Raw genomic sequence first — 24,706 nt, forward strand, 5'->3', positions numbered from 1 at the left:
TCTCTTGGACTTAAAGCGCATTCACGGAGCACACCACGCACACCTCGGTTTTGTCATCCCACTCTGTGTGAGTTAGGAGAAAGTGACTCAGAGTGTTAGATCGTGAAGTTAGAGCTTCGGTAGCCCAGGTCCATTTCCGTTGCAGGTTTGACTTCAGCTTCGCTTGACATAAAGAGCAGCGCACTCGGCAGAGGCTCCTGCTCCTGCCCCTGCCCGCTTCGGGCCCACCGAGCAGAACGCCCATCCGTCCTGCTTCCAAATGCTGTGCAGAGCGCCACTTGCTCTGCTGCCTCCCCTGAGGCTGGGCAGAAGACGTCTTCACAGTGTCCCTGTGTCTGGGAGTACAAGTACATATAAGAAGCTCACCTTGCACAGCAGTGTTTAGCTGTCAATCTGGATATGTCTGAGCAGCGAATCACGGGGACTGGGACCGCCTCAGAGCCGTCTCTGCAGGACCGCAGCTCTGAGGCTTAGGGCCCATCCGACACGGCGCTGTGGAGCGGCTTTGCACACACCTCTTGCTGATGTGGCTTGGGGCCCGAAGCCGGTGTGCACCCACCTGGTTTTCAGAGCTCGGCCGGTTGCACGGCAGACCGTCTTGCATAGCACCCCCAAGCCCCGCCCCCGCCCCGCCCCGGCCCCACCCACCAGCCATCTACCCTGGACCTCTCTCTCAAGCAGCCGGGCAGTAGCAGAGAAAGAGAGCGCCCTTCGAAACTGCCGAGCTGAATTCATTGTACGCAAGCGTTCCTCTTGTCAGCCAGGCTGCCTCACCAGGGCCTTCAGGCTTAAATGGCCACACAGGCGAGCGTCTGCCGCTCAGCAAGAGAGAGCTGTGCACCGTGTACGCTTCATTCCAAGGCGCTCGGAGTGCAGACGCACAGGACCGGCACGGAAAGCACGTGGCATGCTCAGTTTCTGTGTCCACTCCAACCACTTCAGTGATCACTTGAATGGGGCATCCTGCACTGCTTTCTTTCGGTCACGTCAACTGGATCCAAAGCGGACTTGCCTCCACTGCTGTTACTTCAAAGCACCTTGTTCTGATCCCTCTCGTGTGCCTAGTCCTAATGCCCGTTCGAACGTCTGCGAGATAGAAGGAAGTACAGCGAGGACAGCCTCCTGCTGCATTGTTCACTTAGTGTTCCATGTCACAGGAGCAAGTGGCACGCAAGGGGAAAGCAGCCTGGTATTCTCTCAGGGAGGTTCTCCTCAAGGCACGGTGGATTGTGTCCCCGCAAGAGTGTGGCATGAGGCTCTCCTGCAGCAGTTCCCGACGCTTCCCTACAGTGGCATCTTCAGGGCATTGCTACTACTCACCGGGTCGAGGCGGCTCTGTGCGCCCTCTTCTAGTGCCCTCAAGAACAAGGCCCACCCACGGCATTACCAAGCCGAGGGGAGAAAACAAGCACAGCACGAGAGGCTTTCTTCGGTGTGCTTGAATGCGGACGTCTTTAGGACTACCCTAGAGAATTTAGCCTAAGAGTCATAGCAAAGGATGGTCTCTCCCTTCAGGTCGCACAGAGAGAGAGAGAGAGAGAGAGAGAGAGAGAGAGAGAGAGAGAGAGAGGGAGAGAGAGAGAGAGCTGTGCTGCCCATGGTTTGATCAGGCTGACAGAGCTCCGGCCCGGGGCAGAGCTCTGTGCTCATGAGCGGACGATCAGCTGTAAGGAGCCCCAGCAGCAGCGTCCGCCCTTAAGTAGAGTGGTGTGTCCTATTCACAGCACACGTATCTCTTGGACTTAAAGCGCATTCACGGAGCACACCACGCACACCTCGGTTTTGTCATCCCACTCTGTGTGAGTTAGGAGAAAGTGACTCAGAGTGTTAGATCGTGAAGTTAGAGCTTCGGTAGCCCAGGTCCATTTCCGTTGCAGGTTTGACTTCAGCTTCGCTTGACATAAAGAGCAGCGCACTCGGCAGAGGCTCCTGCTCCTGCCCCTGCCCGCTTCGGGCCCACCGAGCAGAACGCCCATCCGTCCTGCTTCCAAATGCTGTGCAGAGCGCCACTTGCTCTGCTGCCTCCCCTGAGGCTGGGCAGAAGACCTCTTCACAGTGTCCCTGTGTCTGGGAGTACAAGTACATATAAGAAGCTCACCTTGCACAGCAGTGTTTAGCTGTCAGTCTGGATATGTCTGAGCAGCGAATCACGGGGACTGGGACCGCCTCAGAGCCGTCTCTGCAGGACCGCAGCTCTGAGGCTTAGGGCCCATCCGACACGGCGCTGTGGAGCGGCTTTGCACACACCTCTTGCTGATGTGGCTTGGGGCCCGAAGCCGGTGTGCACCCACCTGGTTTTCAGAGCTCGGCCGGTTGCACGGCAGACCGTCTTGCATAGCAACCCCACGCCCCGCCCCCGCCCCGCCCCGGCCCCACCCACCAGCCATCTACCCTGGACCTCTCTCTCAAGCAGCCGGGCAGTAGCAGAGAAAGAGAGCGCCCTTCGAAACTGCCGAGCTGAATTCATTGTACGCAAGCGTTCCTCTTGTCAGCCAGGCTGCCTCACCAGGGCCTTCAGGCTTAAATGGCCACACAGGCGAGCGCCTGCCGCTCAGCAAGAGAGAGCTGTGCACCGTGTACGCTTCATTCCAAGGCGCTCGGAGTGCAGACGCACAGGACCGGCACGGAAAGCACGTGGCATGCTCAGTTTCTGTGTCCACTCCAACCACTTCAGTGATCACTTGAATGGGGCATCCTGCACTGCTTTCTTTCGGTCACGTCAACTGGATCCAAAGCGGACTTGCCTCCACTGCTGTTACTTCAAAGCACCTTGTTCTGATCCCTCTCGTGTGTCTAGTCTTAATGCCCGTTCGAACGTCTGCGAGATAGAAGGAAGTACAGCGAGGACAGCCTCCTGCTGCATTGTTCACTTAGTGTTCCATGTCACAGGAGCAAGTGGCACGCAAGGGGAAAGCAGCCTGGTATTCTCTCAGGGAGGTTCTCCTCAAGGCACGGTGGATTGTGTCCCCGCAAGAGTGTGGCATGAGGCTCTCCTGCAGCAGTTCCCGACGCTTCCCTACAGTGGCATCTTCAGGGCATTGCTACTACTCACCGGGTCGAGGCGGCTCTGTGCGCCCTCTTCTAGTGCCCTCAAGAACAAGGCCCACCCACGGCATTACCAAGCCGAGGGGAGAAAACAAGCACAGCACGAGAGGCTTTCTTCGGTGTGCTTGAATGCGGACGTCTTTAGGACTACCCTAGAGAATTTAGCCTAAGAGTCATAGCAAAGGATGGTCTCTCCCTTCAGGTCGCACAGAGAGAGAGAGAGAGAGAGAGAGAGAGAGAGAGAGAGAGGGAGAGAGAGAGAGAGCTGTGCTGCCCATGGTTTGATCAGGCTGACAGAGCTCCGGCCCGGGGCAGAGCTCTGTGCTCATGAGCGGACGATCAGCTGTAAGGAGCCCCAGCAGCAGCGTCCGCCCTTAAGTAGAGTGGCGTGTCCTATTCACAGCACACGTATCTCTTGGACTTAAAGCGCATTCACGGAGCACACCACGCACACCTCGGTTTTGTCATCCCACTCTGTGTGAGTTAGGAGAAAGTGACTCAGAGTGTTAGATCGTGAAGTTAGAGCTTCGGTAGCCCAGGTCCATTTCCGTTGCAGGTTTGACTTCAGCTTCGCTTGACATAAAGAGCAGCGCACTCGGCAGAGGCTCCTGCTCCTGCCCCTGCCCGCTTCGGGCCCACCGAGCAGAACGCCCATCCGTCCTGCTTCCAAATGCTGTGCAGAGCGCCACTTGCTCTGCTGCCTCCCCTGAGGCTGGGCAGAAGACCTCTTCACAGTGTCCCTGTGTCTGGGAGTACAAGTACATATAAGAAGCTCACCTTGCACAGCAGTGTTTAGCTGTCAGTCTGGATATGTCTGAGCAGCGAATCACGGGGACTGGGACCGCCTCAGAGCCGTCTCTGCAGGACCGCAGCTCTGAGGCTTAGGGCCCATCCGACACGGCGCTGTGGAGCGGCTTTGCACACACCTCTTGCTGATGTGGCTTGGGGCCCGAAGCCGGTGTGCACCCACCTGGTTTTCAGAGCTCGGCCGGTTGCACGGCAGACCGTCTTGCATAGCACCCCCACGCCCCGCCCCCGCCCCGCCCCGGCCCCACCCACCAGCCATCTACCCTGGACCTCTCTCTCAAGCAGCCGGGCAGTAGCAGAGAAAGAGAGCGCCCTTCGAAACTGCCGAGCTGAATTCATTGTACGCAAGCGTTCCTCTTGTCAGCCAGGCTGCCTCACCAGGGCCTTCAGGCTTAAATGGCCACACAGGCGAGCGTCTGCCGCTCAGCAAGAGAGAGCTGTGCACCGTGTACGCTTCATTCCAAGGCGCTCGGAGTGCAGACGCACAGGACCGGCACGGAAAGCACGTGGCATGCTCAGTTTCTGTGTCCACTCCAACCACTTCAGTGATCACTTGAATGGGGCATCCTGCACTGCTTTCTTTCGGTCACGTCAACTGGATCCAAAGCGGACTTGCCTCCACTGCTGTTACTTCAAAGCACCTTGTTCTGATCCCTCTCGTGTGCCTAGTCCTAATGCGCGTTCGAACGTCTGCGAGATAGAAGGAAGTACAGCGAGGACAGCCTCCTGCTGCATTGTTCACTTAGTGTTCCATGTCACAGGAGCAAGTGGCACGCAAGGGGAAAGCAGCCTGGTATTCTCTCAGGGAGGTTCTCCTCAAGGCACGGTGGATTGTGTCCCCGCAAGAGTGTGGCATGAGGCTCTCCTGCAGCAGTTCCCGACGCTTCCCTACAGTGGCATCTTCAGGGCATTGCTACTACTCACCGGGTCGAGGCGGCTCTGTGCGCCCTCTTCTAGTGCCCTCAAGAACAAGGCCCACCCACGGCATTACCAAGCCGAGGGGAGAAAACAAGCACAGCACGAGAGGCTTTCTTCGGTGTGCTTGAATGCGGACGTCTTTAGGACTACCCTAGAGAATTTAGCCTAAGAGTCATAGCAAAGGATGGTCTCTCCCTTCAGGTCGCACAGAGAGAGAGAGAGAGAGAGAGAGAGAGAGAGGGAGCTGTGCTGCCCATGGTTTGTTCAGGCTGACAGAGCTCCGGCCCGGGGCAGAGCTCTGTGCTCATGAGCGGACGATCAGCTGTAAGGAGCCCCAGCAGCAGCGTCCGCCCTTAAGTAGAGTGGCGTGTCCTATTCACAGCACACGTATCTCTTGGACTTAAAGCGCATTCACGGAGCACACCACGCACACCTCGGTTTTGTCATCCCACTCTGTGTGAGTTAGGAGAAAGTGACTCAGAGTGTTAGATCGTGAAGTTAGAGCTTCGGTAGCCCAGGTCCATTTCCGTTGCAGGTTTGACTTCAGCTTCGCTTGACATAAAGAGCAGCGCACTCGGCAGAGGCTCCTGCTCCTGCCCCTGCCCGCTTCGGGCCCACCGAGCAGAACGCCCATCCGTCCTGCTTCCAAATGCTGTGCAGAGCACCACTTGCTCTGCTGCCTCCCCTGAGGCTGGGCAGAAGACCTCTTCACAGTGTCCCTGTGTCTGGGAGTACAAGTACATATAAGAAGCTCACCTTGCACAGCAGTGTTTAGCTGTCAGTCTGGATATGTCTGAGCAGCGAATCACGGGGACTGGGACCGCCTCAGAGCCGTCTCTGCAGGACCGCAGCTCTGAGGCTTAGGGCCCATCCGACACGGCGCTGTGGAGCGGCTTTGCACACACCTCTTGCTGATGTGGCTTGGGGCCCGAAGCCGGTGTGCACCCACCTGGTTTTCAGAGCTCGGCCGGTTGCACGGCAGACCGTCTTGCATAGCACGCCCACGCCCCGCCCCCGCCCCGCCCCGGCCCCACCCACCAGCCATCTACCCTGGACCTCTCTCTCAAGCAGCCGGGCAGTAGCAGAGAAAGAGAGCGCCCTTCGAAACTGCCGAGCTGAATTCATTGTACGCAAGCGTTCCTCTTGTCAGCCAGGCTGCCTCACCAGGGCCTTCAGGCTTAAATGGCCACACAGGCGAGCGTCTGCCGCTCAGCAAGAGAGAGCTGTGCACCGTGTACGCTTCATTCCAAGGCGCTCGGAGTGCAGACGCACAGGACCGGCACGGAAAGCACGTGGCATGCTCAGTTTCTGTGTCCACTCCAACCACTTCAGTGATCACTTGAATGGGGCATCCTGCACTGCTTTCTTTCGGTCACGTCAACTGGATCCAAAGCGGACTTGCCTCCACTGCTGTTACTTCAAAGCACCTTGTTCTGATCCCTCTCGTGTGCCTAGTCCTAATGCCCGTTCGAACGTCTGCGAGATAGAAGGAAGTACAGCGAGGACAGCCTCCTGCTGCATTGTTCACTTAGTGTTCCATGTCACAGGAGCAAGTGGCACGCAAGGGGAAAGCAGCCTGGTATTCTCTCAGGGAGGTTCTCCTCAAGGCACGGTGGATTGTGTCCCCGCAAGAGTGTGGCATGAGGCTCTCCTGCAGCAGTTCCCGACGCTTCCCTACAGTGGCATCTTCAGGGCATTGTTACTACTCACCGGGTCGAGGCGGCTCTGTGCGCCCTCTTCTAGTGCCCTCAAGAACAAGGCCCACCCACGGCATTACCAAGCCGAGGGGAGAAAACAAGCACAGCACGAGAGGCTTTCTTCGGTGTGCTTGAATGCGGACGTCTTTAGGACTACCCTAGAGAATTTAGCCTAAGAGTCATAGCAAAGGATGGTCTCTCCCTTCAGGTCGCACAGAGAGAGAGAGAGAGTGAGAGAGAGAGAGAGGGAGCTGTGCTGCCCATGGTTTGTTCAGGCTGACAGAGCTCCGGCCCGGGGCAGAGCTCTGTGCTCATGAGCGGACGATCAGCTGTAAGGAGCCCCAGCAGCAGCGTCCGCCCTTAAGTAGAGTGGCGTGTCCTATTCACAGCACACGTATCTCTTGGACTTAAAGCGCATTCACGGAGCACACCACGCACACCTCGGTTTTGTCATCCCACTCTGTGTGAGTTAGGAGAAAGTGACTCAGAGTGTTAGATCGTGAAGTTAGAGCTTCGGTAGCCCAGGTCCATTTCCGTTGCAGGTTTGACTTCAGCTTCGCTTGACATAAAGAGCAGCGCACTCGGCAGAGGCTCCTGCTCCTGCCCCTGCCCGCTTCGGGCCCACCGAGCAGAACGCCCATCCGTCCTGCTTCCAAATGCTGTGCAGAGCGCCACTTGCTCTGCTGCCTCCCCTGAGGCTGGGCAGAAGACGTCTTCACAGTGTCCCTGTGTCTGGGAGTACAAGTACATATAAGAAGCTCACCTTGCACAGCAGTGTTTAGCTGTCAATCTGGATATGTCTGAGCAGCGAATCACGGGGACTGGGACCGCCTCAGAGCCGTCTCTGCAGGACCGCAGCTCTGAGGCTTAGGGCCCATCCGACACGGCGCTGTGGAGCGGCTTTGCACACACCTCTTGCTGATGTGGCTTGGGGCCCGAAGCCGGTGTGCACCCACCTGGTTTTCAGAGCTCGGCCGGTTGCACGGCAGACCGTCTTGCATAGCACCCCCACGCCCCGCCCCCGCCCCGCCCCGGCCCCACCCACCAGCCATCTACCCTGGACCTCTCTCTCAAGCAGCCGGGCAGTAGCAGAGAAAGAGAGCGCCCTTCGAAACTGCCGAGCTGAATTCATTGTACGCAAGCGTTCCTCTTGTCAGCCAGGCTGCCTCACCAGGGCCTTCAGGCTTAAATGGCCACACAGGCGAGCGTCTGCCGCTCAGCAAGAGAGAGCTGTGCACCGTGTACGCTTCATTCCAAGGCGCTCGGAGTGCAGACGCACAGGACCGGCACGGAAAGCACGTGGCATGCTCAGTTTCTGTGTCCACTCCAACCACTTCAGTGATCACTTGAATGGGGCATCCTGCACTGCTTTCTTTCGGTCACGTCAACTGGATCCAAAGCGGACTTGCCTCCACTGCTGTTACTTCAAAGCACCTTGTTCTGATCCCTCTCGTGTGCCTAGTCCTAATGCCCGTTCGAACGTCTGCGAGATAGAAGGAAGTACAGCGAGGACAGCCTCCTGCTGCATTGTTCACTTAGTGTTCCATGTCACAGGAGCAAGTGGCACGCAAGGGGAAAGCAGCCTGGTATTCTCTCAGGGAGGTTCTCCTCAAGGCACGGTGGATTGTGTCCCCGCAAGAGTGTGGCATGAGGCTCTCCTGCAGCAGTTCCCGACGCTTCCCTACAGTGGCATCTTCAGGGCATTGCTACTACTCACCGGGTCGAGGCGGCTCTGTGCGCCCTCTTCTAGTGCCCTCAAGAACAAGGCCCACCCACGGCATTACCAAGCCGAGGGGAGAAAACAAGCACAGCACGAGAGGCTTTCTTCGGTGTGCTTGAATGCGGACGTCTTTAGGACTACCCTAGAGAATTTAGCCTAAGAGTCATAGCAAAGGATGGTCTCTCCCTTCAGGTCGCACAGAGAGAGAGAGAGAGAGAGAGAGAGAGAGAGAGAGAGAGGGAGAGAGAGAGAGAGCTGTGCTGCCCATGGTTTGATCAGGCTGACAGAGCTCCGGCCCGGGGCAGAGCTCTGTGCTCATGAGCGGACGATCAGCTGTAAGGAGCCCCAGCAGCAGCGTCCGCCCTTAAGTAGAGTGGCGTGTCCTATTCACAGCACACGTATCTCTTGGACTTAAAGCGCATTCACGGAGCACACCACGCACACCTCGGTTTTGTCATCCCACTCTGTGTGAGTTAGGAGAAAGTGACTCAGAGTGTTAGATCGTGAAGTTAGAGCTTCGGTAGCCCAGGTCCATTTCCGTTGCAGGTTTGACTTCAGCTTCGCTTGACATAAAGAGCAGCGCACTCGGCAGAGGCTCCTGCTCCTGCCCCTGCCCGCTTCGGGCCCACCGAGCAGAACGCCCATCCGTCCTGCTTCCAAATGCTGTGCAGAGCGCCACTTGCTCTGCTGCCTCCCCTGAGGCTGGGCAGAAGACCTCTTCACAGTGTCCCTGTGTCTGGGAGTACAAGTACATATAAGAAGCTCACCTTGCACAGCAGTGTTTAGCTGTCAGTCTGGATATGTCTGAGCAGCGAATCACGGGGACTGGGACCGCCTCAGAGCCGTCTCTGCAGGACCGCAGCTCTGAGGCTTAGGGCCCATCCGACACGGCGCTGTGGAGCGGCTTTGCACACACCTCTTGCTGATGTGGCTTGGGGCCCGAAGCCGGTGTGCACCCACCTGGTTTTCAGAGCTCGGCCGGTTGCACGGCAGACCGTCTTGCATAGCACCCCCACGCCCCGCCCCCGCCCCGCCCCGGCCCCACCCACCAGCCATCTACCCTGGACCTCTCTCTCAAGCAGCCGGGCAGTAGCAGAGAAAGAGAGCGCCCTTCGAAACTGCCGAGCTGAATTCATTGTACGCAAGCGTTCCTCTTGTCAGCCAGGCTGCCTCACCAGGGCCTTCAGGCTTAAATGGCCACACAGGCGAGCGTCTGCCGCTCAGCAAGAGAGAGCTGTGCACCGTGTACGCTTCATTCCAAGGCGCTCGGAGTGCAGACGCACAGGACCGGCACGGAAAGCACGTGGCATGCTCAGTTTCTGTGTCCACTCCAACCACTTCAGTGATCACTTGAATGGGGCATCCTGCACTGCTTTCTTTCGGTCACGTCAACTGGATCCAAAGCGGACTTGCCTCCACTGCTGTTACTTCAAAGCACCTTGTTCTGATCCCTCTCGTGTGCCTAGTCCTAATGCGCGTTCGAACGTCTGCGAGATAGAAGGAAGTACAGCGAGGACAGCCTCCTGCTGCATTGTTCACTTAGTGTTCCATGTCACAGGAGCAAGTGGCACGCAAGGGGAAAGCAGCCTGGTATTCTCTCAGGGAGGTTCTCCTCAAGGCACGGTGGATTGTGTCCCCGCAAGAGTGTGGCATGAGGCTCTCCTGCAGCAGTTCCCGACGCTTCCCTACAGTGGCATCTTCAGGGCATTGCTACTACTCACCGGGTCGAGGCGGCTCTGTGCGCCCTCTTCTAGTGCCCTCAAGAACAAGGCCCACCCACGGCATTACCAAGCCGAGGGGAGAAAACAAGCACAGCACGAGAGGCTTTCTTCGGTGTGCTTGAATGCGGACGTCTTTAGGACTACCCTAGAGAATTTAGCCTAAGAGTCATAGCAAAGGATGGTCTCTCCCTTCAGGTCGCACAGAGAGAGAGAGAGAGAGAGAGAGAGAGAGAGGGAGCTGTGCTGCCCATGGTTTGTTCAGGCTGACAGAGCTCCGGCCCGGGGCAGAGCTCTGTGCTCATGAGCGGACGATCAGCTGTAAGGAGCCCCAGCAGCAGCGTCCGCCCTTAAGTAGAGTGGCGTGTCCTATTCACAGCACACGTATCTCTTGGACTTAAAGCGCATTCACGGAGCACACCACGCACACCTCGGTTTTGTCATCCCACTCTGTGTGAGTTAGGAGAAAGTGACTCAGAGTGTTAGATCGTGAAGTTAGAGCTTCGGTAGCCCAGGTCCATTTCCGTTGCAGGTTTGACTTCAGCTTCGCTTGACATAAAGAGCAGCGCACTCGGCAGAGGCTCCTGCTCCTGCCCCTGCCCGCTTCGGGCCCACCGAGCAGAACGCCCATCCGTCCTGCTTCCAAATGCTGTGCAGAGCACCACTTGCTCTGCTGCCTCCCCTGAGGCTGGGCAGAAGACCTCTTCACAGTGTCCCTGTGTCTGGGAGTACAAGTACATATAAGAAGCTCACCTTGCACAGCAGTGTTTAGCTGTCAGTCTGGATATGTCTGAGCAGCGAATCACGGGGACTGGGACCGCCTCAGAGCCGTCTCTGCAGGACCGCAGCTCTGAGGCTTAGGGCCCATCCGACACGGCGCTGTGGAGCGGCTTTGCACACACCTCTTGCTGATGTGGCTTGGGGCCCGAAGCCGGTGTGCACCCACCTGGTTTTCAGAGCTCGGCCGGTTGCACGGCAGACCGTCTTGCATAGCACCCCCACGCCCCGCCCCCGCCCCGCCCCGGCCCCACCCACCAGCCATCTACCCTGGACCTCTCTCTCAAGCAGCCGGGCAGTAGCAGAGAAAGAGAGCGCCCTTCGAAACTGCCGAGCTGAATTCATTGTACGCAAGCGTTCCTCTTGTCAGCCAGGCTGCCTCACCAGGGCCTTCAGGCTTAAATGGCCACACAGGCGAGCGTCTGCCGCTCAGCAAGAGAGAGCTGTGCACCGTGTACGCTTCATTCCAAGGCGCTCGGAGTGCAGACGCACAGGACCGGCACGGAAAGCACGTGGCATGCTCAGTTTCTGTGTCCACTCCAACCACTTCAGTGATCACTTGAATGGGGCATCCTGCACTGCTTTCTTTCGGTCACGTCAACTGGATCCAAAGCGGACTTGCCTCCACTGCTGTTACTTCAAAGCACCTTGTTCTGATCCCTCTCGTGTGCCTAGTCCTAATGCCCGTTCGAACGTCTGCGAGATAGAAGGAAGTACAGCGAGGACAGCCTCCTGCTGCATTGTTCACTTAGTGTTCCATGTCACAGGAGCAAGTGGCACGCAAGGGGAAAGCAGCCTGGTATTCTCTCAGGGAGGTTCTCCTCAAGGCACGGTGGATTGTGTCCCCGCAAGAGTGTGGCATGAGGCTCTCCTGCAGCAGTTCCCGACGCTTCCCTACAGTGGCATCTTCAGGGCATTGTTACTACTCACCGGGTCGAGGCGGCTCTGTGCGCCCTCTTCTAGTGCCCTCAAGAACAAGGCCCACCCACGGCATTACCAAGCCGAGGGGAGAAAACAAGCACAGCACGAGAGGCTTTCTTCGGTGTGCTTGAATGCGGACGTCTTTAGGACTACCCTAGAGAATTTAGCCTAAGAGTCATAGCAAAGGATGGTCTCTCCCTTCAGGTCGCACAGAGAGAGAGAGAGAGAGAGAGAGAGAGAGAGGGAGCTGTGCTGCCCATGGTTTGTTCAGGCTGACAGAGCTCCGGCCCGGGGCAGAGCTCTGTGCTCATGAGCGGACGATCAGCTGTAAGGAGCCCCAGCAGCAGCGTCCGCCCTTAAGTAGAGTGGCGTGTCCTATTCACAGCACACGTATCTCTTGGACTTAAAGCGCATTCACGGAGCACACCACGCACACCTCGGTTTTGTCATCCCACTCTGTGTGAGTTAGGAGAAAGTGACTCAGAGTGTTAGATCGTGAAGTTAGAGCTTCGGTAGCCCAGGTCCATTTCCGTTGCAGGTTTGACTTCAGCTTCGCTTGACATAAAGAGCAGCGCACTCGGCAGAGGCTCCTGCTCCTGCCCCTGCCCGCTTCGGGCCCACCGAGCAGAACGCCCATCCGTCCTGCTTCCAAATGCTGTGCAGAGCGCCACTTGCTCTGCTGCCTCCCCTGAGGCTGGGCAGAAGACGTCTTCACAGTGTCCCTGTGTCTGGGAGTACAAGTACATATAAGAAGCTCACCTTGCACAGCAGTGTTTAGCTGTCAATCTGGATATGTCTGAGCAGCGAATCACGGGGACTGGGACCGCCTCAGAGCCGTCTCTGCAGGACCGCAGCTCTGAGGCTTAGGGCCCATCCGACACGGCGCTGTGGAGCGGCTTTGCACACACCTCTTGCTGATGTGGCTTGGGGCCCGAAGCCGGTGTGCACCCACCTGGTTTTCAGAGCTCGGCCGGTTGCACGGCAGACCGTCTTGCATAGCACCCCCAAGCCCCGCCCCCGCCCCGCCCCGGCCCCACCCACCAGCCATCTACCCTGGACCTCTCTCTCAAGCAGCCGGGCAGTAGCAGAGAAAGAGAGCGCCCTTCGAAACTGCCGAGCTGAATTCATTGTACGCAAGCGTTCCTCTTGTCAGCCAGGCTGCCTCACCAGGGCCTTCAGGCTTAAATGGCCACACAGGCGAGCGTCTGCCGCTCAGCAAGAGAGAGCTGTGCACCGTGTACGCTTCATTCCAAGGCGCTCGGAGTGCAGACGCACAGGACCGGCACGGAAAGCACGTGGCATGCTCAGTTTCTGTGTCCACTCCAACCACTTCAGTGATCACTTGAATGGGGCATCCTGCACTGCTTTCTTTCGGTCACGTCAACTGGATCCAAAGCGGACTTGCCTCCACTGCTGTTACTTCAAAGCACCTTGTTCTGATCCCTCTCGTGTGCCTAGTCCTAATGCCCGTTCGAACGTCTGCGAGATAGAAGGAAGTACAGCGAGGACAGCCTCCTGCTGCATTGTTCACTTAGTGTTCCATGTCACAGGAGCAAGTGGCACGCAAGGGGAAAGCAGCCTGGTATTCTCTCAGGGAGGTTCTCCTCAAGGCACGGTGGATTGTGTCCCCGCAAGAGTGTGGCATGAGGCTCTCCTGCAGCAGTTCCCGACGCTTCCCTACAGTGGCATCTTCAGGGCATTGCTACTACTCACCGGGTCGAGGCGGCTCTGTGCGCCCTCTTCTAGTGCCCTCAAGAACAAGGCCCACCCACGGCATTACCAAGCCGAGGGGAGAAAACAAGCACAGCACGAGAGGCTTTCTTCGGTGTGCTTGAATGCGGACGTCTTTAGGACTACCCTAGAGAATTTAGCCTAAGAGTCATAGCAAAGGATGGTCTCTCCCTTCAGGTCGCACAGAGAGAGAGAGAGAGAGAGAGAGAGAGAGAGAGAGAGAGAGAGAGGGAGAGAGAGAGAGAGCTGTGCTGCCCATGGTTTGATCAGGCTGACAGAGCTCCGGCCCGGGGCAGAGCTCTGTGCTCATGAGCGGACGATCAGCTGTAAGGAGCCCCAGCAGCAGCGTCCGCCCTTAAGTAGAGTGGTGTGTCCTATTCACAGCACACGTATCTCTTGGACTTAAAGCGCATTCACGGAGCACACCACGCACACCTCGGTTTTGTCATCCCACTCTGTGTGAGTTAGGAGAAAGTGACTCAGAGTGTTAGATCGTGAAGTTAGAGCTTCGGTAGCCCAGGTCCATTTCCGTTGCAGGTTTGACTTCAGCTTCGCTTGACATAAAGAGCAGCGCACTCGGCAGAGGCTCCTGCTCCTGCCCCTGCCCGCTTCGGGCCCACCGAGCAGAACGCCCATCCGTCCTGCTTCCAAATGCTGTGCAGAGCGCCACTTGCTCTGCTGCCTCCCCTGAGGCTGGGCAGAAGACCTCTTCACAGTGTCCCTGTGTCTGGGAGTACAAGTACATATAAGAAGCTCACCTTGCACAGCAGTGTTTAGCTGTCAGTCTGGATATGTCTGAGCAGCGAATCACGGGGACTGGGACCGCCTCAGAGCCGTCTCTGCAGGACCGCAGCTCTGAGGCTTAGGGCCCATCCGACACGGCGCTGTGGAGCGGCTTTGCACACACCTCTTGCTGATGTGGCTTGGGGCCCGAAGCCGGTGTGCACCCACCTGGTTTTCAGAGCTCGGCCGGTTGCACGGCAGACCGTCTTGCATAGCAACCCCACGCCCCGCCCCCGCCCCGCCCCGGCCCCACCCACCAGCCATCTACCCTGGACCTCTCTCTCAAGCAGCCGGGCAGTAGCAGAGAAAGAGAGCGCCCTTCGAAACTGCCGAGCTGAATTCATTGTACGCAAGCGTTCCTCTTGTCAGCCAGGCTGCCTCACCAGGGCCTTCAGGCTTAAATGGCCACACAGGCGAGCGTCTGCCGCTCAGCAAGAGAGAGCTGTGCACCGTGTACGCTTCATTCCAAGGCGCTCGGAGTGCAGACGCACAGGACCGGCACGGAAAGCACGTGGCATGCTCAGTTTCTGTGTCCACTCCAACCACTTCAGTGATCACTTGAATGGGGCATCCTGCACTGCTTTCTTTCGGTCACGTCAACTGGATCCAAAGCGGACTTGCCTCCACTGCTGTTACTTCAAAGCACCTTTTTCTGATCCCTCTCGTGTGCCTAGTCTTAATGCCCGTTCGAACGTCTGCGAGATAGAAGGAAGTACAGCGAGGACAGCCTCCTGCTGCATTGTTCACTTAGTGTTCCATGTCACAGGAGCAAGTGGCACGCAAGGGGAAAGCAGCCTGGTATTCTCTCAGGGAGGTTCTCCTCAAGGCACGGTGGATTGTGTCCCCGCAAGAGTGTGGCATGAGGCTCTCCTGCAGCAGTTCCCGACGCTTCCCTACAGTGGCATCTTCAGGGCATTGCTACTACTCACCGGGTCGAGGCGGCTCTGTGCGCCCTCTTCTAGTGCCCTCAAGAACAAGGCCCACCCACGGCATTACCAAGCCGAGGGGAGAAAACAAGCACAGCACGAGAGGCTTTCTTCGGTGTGCTTGAATGCGGACGTCTTTAGGACTACCCTAGAGAATTTAGCCTAAGAGTCATAGCAAAGGATGGTCTCTCCCTTCAGGTCGCACAGAGAGAGAGAGAGAGAGAGAGAGAGAGAGAGAGAGAGAGGGAGAGAGAGAGAGAGCTGTGCTGCCCATGGTTTGATCAGGCTGACAGAGCTCCGGCCCGGGGCAGAGCTCTGTGCTCATGAGCGGACGATCAGCTGTAAGGAGCCCCAGCAGCAGCGTCCGCCCTTAAGTAGAGTGGCGTGTCCTATTCACAGCACACGTATCTCTTGGACTTAAAGCGCATTCACGGAGCACACCACGCACACCTCGGTTTTGTCATCCCACTCTGTGTGAGTTAGGAGAAAGTGACTCAGAGTGTTAGATCGTGAAGTTAGAGCTTCGGTAGCCCAGGTCCATTTCCGTTGCAGGTTTGACTTCAGCTTCGCTTGACATAAAGAGCAGCGCACTCGGCAGAGGCTCCTGCTCCTGCCCCTGCCCGCTTCGGGCCCACCGAGCAGAACGCCCATCCGTCCTGCTTCCAAATGCTGTGCAGAGCGCCACTTGCTCTGCTGCCTCCCCTGAGGCTGGGCAGAAGACCTCTTCACAGTGTCCCTGTGTCTGGGAGTACAAGTACATATAAGAAGCTCACCTTGCACAGCAGTGTTTAGCTGTCAGTCTGGATATGTCTGAGCAGCGAATCACGGGGACTGGGACCGCCTCAGAGCCGTCTCTGCAGGACCGCAGCTCTGAGGCTTAGGGCCCATCCGACACGGCGCTGTGGAGCGGCTTTGCACACACCTCTTGCTGATGTGGCTTGGGGCCCGAAGCCGGTGTGCACCCACCTGGTTTTCAGAGCTCGGCCGGTTGCACGGCAGACCGTCTTGCATAGCACCCCCACGCCCCGCCCCCGCCCCGCCCCGGCCCCACCCACCAGCCATCTACCCTGGACCTCTCTCTCAAGCAGCCGGGCAGTAGCAGAGAAAGAGAGCGCCCTTCGAAACTGCCGAGCTGAATTCATTGTACGCAAGCGTTCCTCTTGTCAGCCAGGCTGCCTCACCAGGGCCTTCAGGCTTAAATGGCCACACAGGCGAGCGTCTGCCGCTCAGCAAGAGAGAGCTGTGCACCGTGTACGCTTCATTCCAAGGCGCTCGGAGTGCAGACGCACAGGACCGGCACGGAAAGCACGTGGCATGCTCAGTTTCTGTGTCCACTCCAACCACTTCAGTGATCACTTGAATGGGGCATCCTGCACTGCTTTCTTTCGGTCACGTCAACTGGATCCAAAGCGGACTTGCCTCCACTGCTGTTACTTCAAAGCACCTTGTTCTGATCCCTCTCGTGTGCCTAGTCCTAATGCGCGTTCGAACGTCTGCGAGATAGAAGGAAGTACAGCGAGGACAGCCTCCTGCTGCATTGTTCACTTAGTGTTCCATGTCACAGGAGCAAGTGGCACGCAAGGGGAAAGCAGCCTGGTATTCTCTCAGGGAGGTTCTCCTCAAGGCACGGTGGATTGTGTCCCCGCAAGAGTGTGGCATGAGGCTCTCCTGCAGCAGTTCCCGACGCTTCCCTACAGTGGCATCTTCAGGGCATTGCTACTACTCACCGGGTCGAGGCGGCTCTGTGCGCCCTCTTCTAGTGCCCTCAAGAACAAGGCCCACCCACGGCATTACCAAGCCGAGGGGAGAAAACAAGCACAGCACGAGAGGCTTTCTTCGGTGTGCTTGAATGCGGACGTCTTTAGGACTACCCTAGAGAATTTAGCCTAAGAGTCATAGCAAAGGATGGTCTCTCCCTTCAGGTCGCACAGAGAGAGAGAGAGAGAGAGAGAGAGAGAGAGGGAGCTGTGCTGCCCATGGTTTGTTCAGGCTGACAGAGCTCCGGCCCGGGGCAGAGCTCTGTGCTCATGAGCGGACGATCAGCTGTAAGGAGCCCCAGCAGCAGCGTCCGCCCTTAAGTAGAGTGGCGTGTCCTATTCACAGCACACGTATCTCTTGGACTTAAAGCGCATTCACGGAGCACACCACGCACACCTCGGTTTTGTCATCCCACTCTGTGTGAGTTAGGAGAAAGTGACTCAGAGTGTTAGATCGTGAAGTTAGAGCTTCGGTAGCCCAGGTCCATTTCCGTTGCAGGTTTGACTTCAGCTTCGCTTGACATAAAGAGCAGCGCACTCGGCAGAGGCTCCTGCTCCTGCCCCTGCCCGCTTCGGGCCCACCGAGCAGAACGCCCATCCGTCCTGCTTCCAAATGCTGTGCAGAGCACCACTTGCTCTGCTGCCTCCCCTGAGGCTGGGCAGAAGACCTCTTCACAGTGTCCCTGTGTCTGGGAGTACAAGTACATATAAGAAGCTCACCTTGCACAGCAGTGTTTAGCTGTCAGTCTGGATATGTCTGAGCAGCGAATCACGGGGACTGGGACCGCCTCAGAGCCGTCTCTGCAGGACCGCAGCTCTGAGGCTTAGGGCCCATCCGACACGGCGCTGTGGAGCGGCTTTGCACACACCTCTTGCTGATGTGGCTTGGGGCCCGAAGCCGGTGTGCACCCACCTGGTTTTCAGAGCTCGGCCGGTTGCACGGCAGACCGTCTTGCATAGCACGCCCACGCCCCGCCCCCGCCCCGCCCCGGCCCCACCCACCAGCCATCTACCCTGGACCTCTCTCTCAAGCAGCCGGGCAGTAGCAGAGAAAGAGAGCGCCCTTCGAAACTGCCGAGCTGAATTCATTGTACGCAAGCGTTCCTCTTGTCAGCCAGGCTGCCTCACCAGGGCCTTCAGGCTTAAATGGCCACACAGGCGAGCGTCTGCCGCTCAGCAAGAGAGAGCTGTGCACCGTGTACGCTTCATTCCAAGGCGCTCGGAGTGCAGACGCACAGGACCGGCACGGAAAGCACGTGGCATGCTCAGTTTCTGTGTCCACTCCAACCACTTCAGTGATCACTTGAATGGGGCATCCTGCACTGCTTTCTTTCGGTCACGTCAACTGGATCCAAAGCGGACTTGCCTCCACTGCTGTTACTTCAAAGCACCTTGTTCTGATCCCTCTCGTGTGCCTAGTCCTAATGCCCGTTCGAACGTCTGCGAGATAGAAGGAAGTACAGCGAGGACAGCCTCCTGCTGCATTGTTCACTTAGTGTTCCATGTCACAGGAGCAAGTGGCACGCAAGGGGAAAGCAGCCTGGTATTCTCTCAGGGAGGTTCTCCTCAAGGCACGGTGGATTGTGTCCCCGCAAGAGTGTGGCATGAGGCTCTCCTGCAGCAGTTCCCGACGCTTCCCTACAGTGGCATCTTCAGGGCATTGTTACTACTCACCGGGTCGAGGCGGCTCTGTGCGCCCTCTTCTAGTGCCCTCAAGAACAAGGCCCACCCACGGCATTACCAAGCCGAGGGGAGAAAACAAGCACAGCACGAGAGGCTTTCTTCGGTGTGCTTGAATGCGGACGTCTTTAGGACTACCCTAGAGAATTTAGCCTAAGAGTCATAGCAAAGGATGGTCTCTCCCTTCAGGTCGCACAGAGAGAGAGAGAGAGTGAGAGAGAGAGAGAGGGAGCTGTGCTGCCCATGGTTTGTTCAGGCTGACAGAGCTCCGGCCCGGGGCAGAGCTCTGTGCTCATGAGCGGACGATCAGCTGTAAGGAGCCCCAGCAGCAGCGTCCGCCCTTAAGTAGAGTGGCGTGTCCTATTCACAGCACACGTATCTCTTGGACTTAAAGCGCATTCACGGAGCACACCACGCACACCTCGGTTTTGTCATCCCACTCTGTGTGAGTTAGGAGAAAGTGACTCAGAGTGTTAGATCGTGAAGTTAGAGCTTCGGTAGCCCAGGTCCATTTCCGTTGCAGGTTTGACTTCAGCTTCGCTTGACATAAAGAGCAGCGCACTCGGCAGAGGCTCCTGCTCCTGCCCCTGCCCGCTTCGGGCCCACCGAGCAGAACGCCCATCCGTCCTGCTTCCAAATGCTGTGCAGAGCGCCACTTGCTCTGCTGCCTCCCCTGAGGCTGGGCAGAAGACGTCTTCACAGTGTCCCTGTGTCTGGGAGTACAAGTACATATAAGAAGCTCACCTTGCACAGCAGTGTTTAGCTGTCAATCTGGATATGTCTGAGCAGCGAATCACGGGGACTGGGACCGCCTCAGAGCCGTCTCTGCAGGACCGCAGCTCTGAGGCTTAGGGCCCATCCGACACGGCGCTGTGGAGCGGCTTTGCACACACCTCTTGCTGATGTGGCTTGGGGCCCGAAGCCGGTGTGCACCCACCTGGTTTTCAGAGCTCGGCCGGTTGCACGGCAGACCGTCTTGCATAGCACCCCCACGCCCCGCCCCCGCCCCGCCCCGGCCCCACCCACCAGCCATCTACCCTGGACCTCTCTCTCAAGCAGCCGGGCAGTAGCAGAGAAAGAGAGCGCCCTTCGAAACTGCCGAGCTGAATTCATTGTACGCAAGCGTTCCTCTTGTCAGCCAGGCTGCCTCACCAGGGCCTTCAGGCTTAAATGGCCACACAGGCGAGCGTCTGCCGCTCAGCAAGAGAGAGCTGTGCACCGTGTACGCTTCATTCCAAGGCGCTCGGAGTGCAGACGCACAGGACCGGCACGGAAAGCACGTGGCATGCTCAGTTTCTGTGTCCACTCCAACCACTTCAGTGATCACTTGAATGGGGCATCCTGCACTGCTTTCTTTCGGTCACGTCAACTGGATCCAAAGCGGACTTGCCTCCACTGCTGTTACTTCAAAGCACCTTGTTCTGATCCCTCTCGTGTGCCTAGTCCTAATGCCCGTTCGAACGTCTGCGAGATAGAAGGAAGTACAGCGAGGACAGCCTCCTGCTGCATTGTTCACTTAGTGTTCCATGTCACAGGAGCAAGTGGCACGCAAGGGGAAAGCAGCCTGGTATTCTCTCAGGGAGGTTCTCCTCAAGGCACGGTGGATTGTGTCCCCGCAAGAGTGTGGCATGAGGCTCTCCTGCAGCAGTTCCCGACGCTTCCCTACAGTGGCATCTTCAGGGCATTGCTACTACTCACCGGGTCGAGGCGGCTCTGTGCGCCCTCTTCTAGTGCCCTCAAGAACAAGGCCCACCCACGGCATTACCAAGCCGAGGGGAGAAAACAAGCACAGCACGAGAGGCTTTCTTCGGTGTGCTTGAATGCGGACGTCTTTAGGACTACCCTAGAGAATTTAGCCTAAGAGTCATAGCAAAGGATGGTCTCTCCCTTCAGGTCGCACAGAGAGAGAGAGAGAGAGAGAGAGAGAGAGAGAGAGAGAGAGAGAGAGGGAGAGAGAGAGAGAGCTGTGCTGCCCATGGTTTGATCAGGCTGACAGAGCTCCGGCCCGGGGCAGAGCTCTGTGCTCATGAGCGGACGATCAGCTGTAAGGAGCCCCAGCAGCAGCGTCCGCCCTTAAGTAGAGTGGTGTGTCCTATTCACAGCACACGTATCTCTTGGACTTAAAGCGCATTCACGGAGCACACCACGCACACCTCGGTTTTGTCATCCCACTCTGTGTGAGTTAGGAGAAAGTGACTCAGAGTGTTAGATCGTGAAGTTAGAGCTTCGGTAGCCCAGGTCCATTTCCGTTGCAGGTTTGACTTCAGCTTCGCTTGACATAAAGAGCAGCGCACTCGGCAGAGGCTCCTGCTCCTGCCCCTGCCCGCTTCGGGCCCACCGAGCAGAACGCCCATCCGTCCTGCTTCCAAATGCTGTGCAGAGCGCCACTTGCTCTGCTGCCTCCCCTGAGGCTGGGCAGAAGACCTCTTCACAGTGTCCCTGTGTCTGGGAGTACAAGTACATATAAGAAGCTCACCTTGCACAGCAGTGTTTAGCTGTCAGTCTGGATATGTCTGAGCAGCGAATCACGGGGACTGGGACCGCCTCAGAGCCGTCTCTGCAGGACCGCAGCTCTGAGGCTTAGGGCCCATCCGACACGGCGCTGTGGAGCGGCTTTGCACACACCTCTTGCTGATGTGGCTTGGGGCCCGAAGCCGGTGTGCACCCACCTGGTTTTCAGAGCTCGGCCGGTTGCACGGCAGACCGTCTTGCATAGCAACCCCACGCCCCGCCCCCGCCCCGCCCCGGCCCCACCCACCAGCCATCTACCCTGGACCTCTCTCTCAAGCAGCCGGGCAGTAGCAGAGAAAGAGAGCGCCCTTCGAAACTGCCGAGCTGAATTCATTGTACGCAAGCGTTCCTCTTGTCAGCCAGGCTGCCTCACCAGGGCCTTCAGGCTTAAATGGCCACACAGGCGAGCGTCTGCCGCTCAGCAAGAGAGAGCTGTGCACCGTGTACGCTTCATTCCAAGGCGCTCGGAGTGCAGACGCACAGGACCGGCACGGAAAGCACGTGGCATGCTCAGTTTCTGTGTCCACTCCAACCACTTCAGTGATCACTTGAATGGGGCATCCTGCACTGCTTTCTTTCGGTCACGTCAACTGGATCCAAAGCGGACTTGCCTCCACTGCTGTTACTTCAAAGCACCTTGTTCTGATCCCTCTCGTGTGCCTAGTCTTAATGCCCGTTCGAACGTCTGCGAGATAGAAGGAAGTACAGCGAGGACAGCCTCCTGCTGCATTGTTCACTTAGTGTTCCATGTCACAGGAGCAAGTGGCACGCAAGGGGAAAGCAGCCTGGTATTCTCTCAGGGAGGTTCTCCTCAAGGCACGGTGGATTGTGTCCCCGCAAGAGTGTGGCATGAGGCTCTCCTGCAGCAGTTCCCGACGCTTCCCTACAGTGGCATCTTCAGGGCATTGCTACTACTCACCGGGTCGAGGCGGCTCTGTGCGCCCTCTTCTAGTGCCCTCAAGAACAAGGCCCACCCACGGCATTACCAAGCCGAGGGGAGAAAACAAGCACAGCACGAGAGGCTTTCTTCGGTGTGCTTGAATGCGGACGTCTTTAGGACTACCCTAGAGAATTTAGCCTAAGAGTCATAGCAAAGGATGGTCTCTCCCTTCAGGTCGCACAGAGAGAGAGAGAGAGAGAGAGAGAGAGAGAGAGAGAGAGAGGGAGAGAGAGAGAGAGCTGTGCTGCCCATGGTTTGATCAGGCTGACAGAGCTCCGGCCCGGGGCAGAGCTCTGTGCTCATGAGCGGACGATCAGCTGTAAGGAGCCCCAGCAGCAGCGTCCGCCCTTAAGTAGAGTGGCGTGTCCTATTCACAGCACACGTATCTCTTGGACTTAAAGCGCATTCACGGAGCACACCACGCACACCTCGGTTTTGTCATCCCACTCTGTGTGAGTTAGGAGAAAGTGACTCAGAGTGTTAGATCGTGAAGTTAGAGCTTCGGTAGCCCAGGTCCATTTCCGTTGCAGGTTTGACTTCAGCTTCGCTTGACATAAAGAGCAGCGCACTCGGCAGAGGCTCCTGCTCCTGCCCCTGCCCGCTTCGGGCCCACCGAGCAGAACGCCCATCCGTCCTGCTTCCAAATGCTGTGCAGAGCGCCACTTGCTCTGCTGCCTCCCCTGAGGCTGGGCAGAAGACCTCTTCACAGTGTCCCTGTGTCTGGGAGTACAAGTACATATAAGAAGCTCACCTTGCACAGCAGTGTTTAGCTGTCAGTCTGGATATGTCTGAGCAGCGAATCACGGGGACTGGGACCGCCTCAGAGCCGTCTCTGCAGGACCGCAGCTCTGAGGCTTAGGGCCCATCCGACACGGCGCTGTGGAGCGGCTTTGCACACACCTCTTGCTGATGTGGCTTGGGGCCCGAAGCCGGTGTGCACCCACCTGGTTTTCAGAGCTCGGCCGGTTGCACGGCAGACCGTCTTGCATAGCACCCCCACGCCCCGCCCCCGCCCCGCCCCGGCCCCACCCACCAGCCATCTACCCTGGACCTCTCTCTCAAGCAGCCGGGCAGTAGCACAGAAAGAGAGCGCCCTTCGAAACTGCCGAGCTGAATTCATTGTACGCAAGCGTTCCTCTTGTCAGCCAGGCTGCCTCACCAGGGCCTTCAGGCTTAAATGGCCACACAGGCGAGCGTCTGCCGCTCAGCAAGAGAGAGCTGTGCACCGTGTACGCTTCATTCCAAGGCGCTCGGAGTGCAGACGCACAGGACCGGCACGGAAAGCACGTGGCATGCTCAGTTTCTGTGTCCACTCCAACCACTTCAGTGATCACTTGAATGGGGCATCCTGCACTGCTTTCTTTCGGTCACGTCAACTGGATCCAAAGCGGACTTGCCTCCACTGCTGTTACTTCAAAGCACCTTGTTCTGATCCCTCTCGTGTGCCTAGTCCTAATGCCCGTTCGAACGTCTGCGAGATAGAAGGAAGTACAGCGAGGACAGCCTCCTGCTGCATTGTTCACTTAGTGTTCCATGTCACAGGAGCAAGTGGCACGCAAGGGGAAAGCAGCCTGGTATTCTCTCAGGGAGGTTCTCCTCAAGGCACGGTGGATTGTGTCCCCGCAAGAGTGTGGCATGAGGCTCTCCTGCAGCAGTTCCCGACGCTTCCCTACAGTGGCATCTTCAGGGCATTGTTACTACTCACCGGGTCGAGGCGGCTCTGTGCGCCCTCTTCTAGTGCCCTCAAGAACAAGGCCCACCCACGGCATTACCAAGCCGAGGGGAGAAAACAAGCACAGCACGAGAGGCTTTCTTCGGTGTGCTTGAATGCGGACGTCTTTAGGACTACCCTAGAGAATTTAGCCTAAGAGTCATAGCAAAGGATGGTCTCTCCCTTCAGGTCGCACAGAGAGAGAGAGAGAGTGAGAGAGAGAGAGAGGGAGCTGTGCTGCCCATGGTTTGTTCAGGCTGACAGAGCTCCGGCCCGGGGCAGAGCTCTGTGCTCATGAGCGGACGATCAGCTGTAAGGAGCCCCAGCAGCAGCGTCCGCCCTTAAGTAGAGTGGCGTGTCCTATTCACAGCACACGTATCTCTTGGACTTAAAGCGCATTCACGGAGCACACCACGCACACCTCGGTTTTGTCATCCCACTCTGTGTGAGTTAGGAGAAAGTGACTCAGAGTGTTAGATCGTGAAGTTAGAGCTTCGGTAGCCCAGGTCCATTTCCGTTGCAGGTTTGACTTCAGCTTCGCTTGACATAAAGAGCAGCGCACTCGGCAGAGGCTCCTGCTCCTGCCCCTGCCCGCTTCGGGCCCACCGAGCAGAACGCCCATCCGTCCTGCTTCCAAATGCTGTGCAGAGCGCCACTTGCTCTGCTGCCTCCCCTGAGGCTGGGCAGAAGACGTCTTCACAGTGTCCCTGTGTCTGGGAGTACAAGTACATATAAGAAGCTCACCTTGCACAGCAGTGTTTAGCTGTCAATCTGGATATGTCTGAGCAGCGAATCACGGGGACTGGGACCGCCTCAGAGCCGTCTCTGCAGGACCGCAGCTCTGAGGCTTAGGGCCCATCCGACACGGCGCTGTGGAGCGGCTTTGCACACACCTCTTGCTGATGTGGCTTGGGGCCCGAAGCCGGTGTGCACCCACCTGGTTTTCAGAGCTCGGCCGGTTGCACGGCAGACCGTCTTGCATAGCACCCCCACGCCCCGCCCCCGCCCCGCCCCGGCCCCACCCACCAGCCATCTACCCTGGACCTCTCTCTCAAGCAGCCGGG

Source organism: Manis pentadactyla, chromosome 10 (genome assembly GCF_030020395.1).
Source record: "Manis pentadactyla isolate mManPen7 chromosome 10, mManPen7.hap1, whole genome shotgun sequence".
NCBI lineage: Eukaryota > Metazoa > Chordata > Mammalia > Pholidota > Manidae > Manis > Manis pentadactyla.